The sequence below is a fragment of the Spinacia oleracea genome, chromosome 1 (genome assembly GCF_020520425.1).
Source record: "Spinacia oleracea cultivar Varoflay chromosome 1, BTI_SOV_V1, whole genome shotgun sequence".
NCBI lineage: Eukaryota > Viridiplantae > Streptophyta > Magnoliopsida > Caryophyllales > Amaranthaceae > Spinacia > Spinacia oleracea.
The window spans coordinates 38,671,921-38,677,949 of NC_079487.1; the positions used below are offsets into that span (position 1 = coordinate 38,671,921).

General features: G+C 36.0%; 1 long non-coding RNA gene across 1 annotated transcript; it reads left to right on the forward strand.

The window, feature by feature from the left end:
* Positions 1-2,459: 2,459 nt before the first annotated feature.
* Positions 2,460-5,498, forward strand: LOC110797711 (uncharacterized). Its single transcript, XR_002535922.2, has 5 exons — positions 2,460-2,566; positions 3,833-3,941; positions 4,691-4,901; positions 5,157-5,198; positions 5,330-5,498. It is a non-coding gene; the product is annotated as an uncharacterized lncRNA (long non-coding RNA).
* Positions 5,499-6,029: the final 531 nt, after the last annotated feature.

Consider the following 6,029-nt stretch of genomic DNA (forward strand, 5'->3'; position numbering starts at 1 on the left):
GCGCGCTGTGGCGCAGCACGCTTACTGCCCACACGCGACTGTTGTGCCTTGCTTTCGCCCCTGCCCATACGCCCATTGCTCACAGCCCACGACACAAGGCAGGGCTGCTGCCTTGTGCTCGTGCACCATGGCCTTGCTCATTGCATTCGTACCGCATGGGCGACGAGCTCCCTTGCTCGTCGTCACATGCCCGCACTATACAACACCCCTTAAGGGTAACACGTAGCGTCCATTGCTTTGTGCGTGCAAGTTATATGAGTGAATCGCATAAAAATTTAAAATTTATATTCAAAATTAATGACAAATTAATAAATAATATTAATTTCATAATTTTAGGGCGAAAAAATCGAAAATTTATTATTTAATTGATTTCCGATTAACATGGATTCAAGTCTAGGTCATAAAAATTTAAAATTTAACATAAATTTACAATTTTTATGGTGGTTTTTAATCATAGGTATCTAATTAAATTATAACTAATTATGAAAATCAAATTAATTCTAAATTATTCCAATTTTCAACAAATTAATCATAATTACAAATTAGATTGCATAATTAACAAGGCTAGGCATTCAAACTTGTTAAACATATACAGTAGGTCAATCAAAAATTCAAGATTTATCAACAAGAATCGCAAATATTTAATTTAACATCTTAAATTTACGAAATTTTGCATTCGAAAAACTAAAACAAGGCTAGGCTTTGAATTTGAGAATTTTAGAATGCCTTTTACATGCGGAATTGACACAAAAATCACTCGATTTGGATGAGTAACGAAGAAACTGCCGAAAAACTGCGTACGTATAATTAAATAAACGCAATTTGCAATTAATTAACAATTTCGAAAATTAATCACCCCTTTTAATTCTTGCAAATTTGTAATATTTAACCATGTTCATGCAATTTAGATTATGAAAATAATAAGAGGCTCGTGATACCACTGTTAGGTTATGATACATATGACAATTCATAAATCATGCGGAAAAACCATAAAGCCAGGAAAGCATATTATTTACACATAATCATTTAGCATAGTTTAGATGCATACTCTTTGTTGCGTGCCTTCCCTAGCTGCGCCTGAACCGAACAAGAACAAGTCTTTAGGACTCCAAGTGTCGTCCCTCCATAGATAGTCCATAGCACGTCCGAATCCGCCTTAAGCTTGACCAACTAGGATCGCCCTTAAGGTACTTAGAATTTTCGGCACATATAGGCAATTGTATGACTGAATTTTTTGCTCTCAAAAATCACTTTGAATACTTGAAATCTCTATACAAAATAATGACCCTAGGCCTTTATTTATAGAGGTATGGAAAGGGAATCGTAATCCTATTAGGATACGAATTAATTAAACTAGAACTCTAATAGAATTTTTATTTTAATTAATTCATCCTTTTAGGTTTTGGAGAAGACAGTAATGTTCACCTTGTTCACTGGCTCGCGGACTCCTTTTTCTCGACTGGTTTTAGGAATTTAATCATTAGTTGAAACCTGATAGCTTTAGGATTCGTACAGCACACCAACACACACGCACGCACAGCAGCCCACGAGGGGCGCCATGCGCGCGCGCGCAGCCCGCGAGCTCGCAGCCCATTGCTGCGAGGCCCACACGCTGCCGCAGCCTTGGCGCGCGCTGGGCCTGCCTTGCGGTGGGCCTGGCGCAGCCTTGGCTGGTGCGTTGTGGCGCGCTGGCTTGCTGGGCGATGGCCCGACTTCGTGTTGGGCCTTCGTCTGGCAGGCCTCGTCCGATGCTAATTTGTACGATACGCTTCCGATTAATTTCCCGATTCCTTAATTCATTTCCGATACGAACAATATTTAATATTTCCGATTCCGGAATTAATTTCCGTTTCGAACAAATATTTAATATTTCCGTTTCCGGAATTATTTTCCGATTCCGGCAATATTTCCGATTCTGACAATATTTCCGTTTCCGGCAATATTTCCGATTCCGGCAATATTTCCATTTCCGATAATATTTTCCGATACGTACCATGTTTCCGTTTCCGGAAACATCTACGACTTGGATAATATTTATATTTCCGATACGATCCATATTTCCGTTTCCGGCAATATCATCGTTTCTGGAGCATTCATTTCTTGCCTGTGACGATCTCAGCTCCCACTGAAACCAAGATCCGTCGATTTCCGAATATCCATAGATGGAGTATTTAATGCCATTAAATACTTGATCCGTTTACGTACTATTTGTGTGACCCTACGGGTTAAGTCAAGAGTAAGCTGTGGATTAATATCATTAATTCCACTTGAACTGAAGCGGCCTCTAGCTAGGCATTCAGCTCACTTGATCTCACTGAATTATTAACTTGTTAATTAATACTGAACCGCACTTATTAGACTTAACATAGAATGCATACTTGGACCAAGGGCATTATTTCCTTCATAATTTTGGTGGTGTTTCCGATTTTGTTGATTTGTAATCGGTATTATTTAGAATTGCAGCAACGAAAACTATGAACAGTGTTATTGCTGAGTTGTAGTCATTGCTCTTGATACTGAGCCGTTGGAGATTCTTCTCCATCTTCCTTTATTGGTTGAAGATAAGGTTATTAATTTTCATCAATTTGTTCATTATTGTTAATCATGCAGCAATTTGTTAAATGTTTGTGCTGGTTTGTTTTCTCATTCTGTGAATTGGGTTTAGGGAAGTGGACAAGTTAGGATTTTAAGAACTACATTGGGTCGGATTTGTGCTAAATTTGTGTTGCGGTCTCCGGGTTTTCAGTAATCTTTTTGAATCAGTTGATGATGTGTAGCAGTTCAAGATCTTTGTGAGGCACTTTAGAGTGCAAATATTGACCTATGGTAGTTATAATGAATGGGAGTTGGTTGTTTGCTCGAATTTATTTGTTTTGGGAGGTTGAATTTGGTTGCTACAATGAGGATTAGTTATGTTTGAACTCGAACACCGTCTTTTACCTTCATTTGTGTGCGGGAAAATATATGTTACCTATTTTTCTTTCTTACTAGGAGCCAGAGTATAGAGATTGTAAAATATAGGATGATATTGTAAAATATAGCACATCTTCTATATTTTGGTAAATAATAGCGCACAAGCCTTCTATTGATCATGCACTTGTCCTTCACACACTGCCTGATGAGTTTCTTCATGAGGTAATGAGTCTAAGCTGCTAATTCTTCTGTGATATTCTTTTTTAAGACTAGCTTTTAATTGTGTTAATTATGCTTTATTTTCCTTTTCATTACTGCCTCTAACCCTCAATCCTGTCGAACTTGCCATTTTGAAAGTGGGTCTTTACTACATGAGTTCATCAAATTGGGATATTCACATTGGCTGGATACTGTTTTTAGGTAATTTACAGTATAAGTAGAAAATGATGTTTTGAAATGTATGAAATTTGTTTTCATAGGGCACATTTGGTATGATAAATGAAGGTAATGGTAATGAATTATATTTTAATTTGGAAGGAAAGTCATATGCCAAAGTCCATGGTTACACTATAGGCTGGGACTGTGACACCAGATAGCGGTTGAAACTTCAAATTTGCTACTGATCCAGTGTGTATTTAATTCATGAAATGGCGACACCTCATCAGAAACGCAGATGGAAATTAATTAAAAAAAAGAGTAAAAGTGACCTGTTTTCCCATGTATAGTCCTTGTTTTTCTGCATTTTAGGTATACAGTTTTGGATCATGTCTTTGATGCTAAATGTAGTAAAAAACAGTATGTAGTTAATTCCATCCTTTTGGATCATGTCTTTGATGCTAAATGTTTTGCAATTTATTTTTTTGCCAGGACCACTCTAGCTATTTTCCTGTTAACTTAATTGCTAATTATGATTTTGCAGCCATACCTTTTTATCCAAGTCACACTGTTGTGATACAAACTCAGTGATTTGTTCGAGTTCTGATGGTGTTTGTATTATGTTCCTGGGAGTAATTTGAACATCTCACAAAGTATGTTATTCTTTACTTCTTATGCAGACTCGTGTAAGTTTCGGTTGCTTGACTAATTTTTGTACATGAGTATGCTATCCTTTGTTAATAATGTGTCAGGTAAACAGTTGGTATCAACCTTCTTTTACCATGAAATAAAAGAACAAAAAACATGATAGTCATAGTTGTTTTTTGCTCGTCTACAAATTTAAAAATGAGAAGGCCTCACCAATTACCATCTCAATGAAAAGAGAGGAATAACAGTTGTTGGTTGTATAATTGTGTGATATTCTTTGTGCTATAGTTGATAGTTGGCATTTTAAAGAACAAACTAGCTTTGATTACAGTTGTTAGTTGTAATAACTCTAATAAGGCTCTGTAGTTTGGTTGCCTACTAGTCAGGGTGTTTCTGGCTGTCTGGCTCTTGATGTTATTAGCCTCTATATATGTTTGGTGAAAATTCTTTATTGGTAGTCTATGGAATCTTCACTGTAACCAAGCCAACCTAATAATTGTTTATTTTTTATTCAACCAATTTTTTACTTAATTGTCTCCTCTCACCCACATCACTAATTATGGTTCTAGTTGGAGGCTGGTTTCAACTTTTGATGTTGTATATATGTAAAATTACCAAAAGGACGAGCAAAAAGAGTTTGCACATTCAGAAAGCGTGTGTCGGACATTGATCTTAATCTTAAAGTTCCCCCAACTTATGACCTTTTTGTTAAACTAATGTTCTAAATTAAATCTGATTTCTGAGCCGCTATCAGGGGTACATTGGTGGTACAAGACTGATAGTCATGCAGGTGAACTAACAGCAGGGTTCTACAACCCATGTAATTGTGATGGTCATGCTGCAATGATGTCCATGTTGAAGAAACAAGGAGCTGCTTTGACCTTCGCACCTGCAGGAGTGGACTTGTTGGATCATCTTGTGGATTCTTCTGAACCCTTATTGTTCTTGGAGGACTGGCTTGGCAAGTAAGCAATACATAACATTATGTTGTTTGCAATATTTTTTCCTCAAATCGACAATGCTGAATACTTGTTTTGAGTAAAAATAAAGCATTTCATAGTTGCTTTGGGTAAGTAAAGATAGCATTTCACTTAAATCTCCTAGAATGCATTTTAGTTACAGTAGAAGGTTTGAGACTTTACTGGTCAATTTTATTTTATTTTTACTAATTATACTGATTTTGAGAGAACGCCGCTCTAATAAGCCGTGCTTTTTTCTAGAATGGGACTCGTCATAACTTGGAATGGAGCAGCCAATAACAAGTATGGTTTTAAACTCATTTAGGCCTCTTTCTGAACTTTATGTATTTGTTTCATACTTCATATTTTTACACAAGATTATTGGGAATATACATATAACTGACAGTTATGATTGATCAACCCAATATTTGCAGAAATAGTACCTGAGAAACAACGAACAAAATCGTTCATTCGAGAATATGCATTGGATCGTTTTGTTGGTCGTTTCGAAGGTAATGATATTCTGGGTGTTGGTCGTGTAGGGGGTGTGCCATGGGTTTTTTAAAATTCCAAATAGTTCGTGGGAGTTATATACTCTAACTTTTATTCATTTATTTTAATTCGTTGTTGTAAGTTTGTTACTTAGAAAAATTTTGATGATTGTAATTTTAAAGTGTTCAATATTAATAACAAATGGTATTTGGAAATTTGAGATTGTTTGACTTTTTATTTAATTTTATTGTATTACTGAATATACAAATTTCATTTATTAGTTCCTATTATAAAATAAAAAAAAAAATTCAAAAAAAAAAAGCAAGGTATAGAACGGTGGCCTATAACAGGCCCTCTGTATGCTGATTGAAACATGGTATTATATAAAACGCCTATCTACAGCAACCGTTTCCTATTTCAATGTTTATTTAACAGTTACATATGATAAGCGCTCTATATTCCTTCTCCATTTATTGATTTTAGGAGGGGTATATAGAGCGCCTTTCTCAAACCACCGTCACATATGACCAGACATATAAAGCGCCTCTTCCAACCGCTTTATAAACTTTATAAAGCGTTGAGCAGGAGAGCGCCTCTAAGGCGCTTTATAAAGACTATTTCAATAGCTCTATATTCCTATTT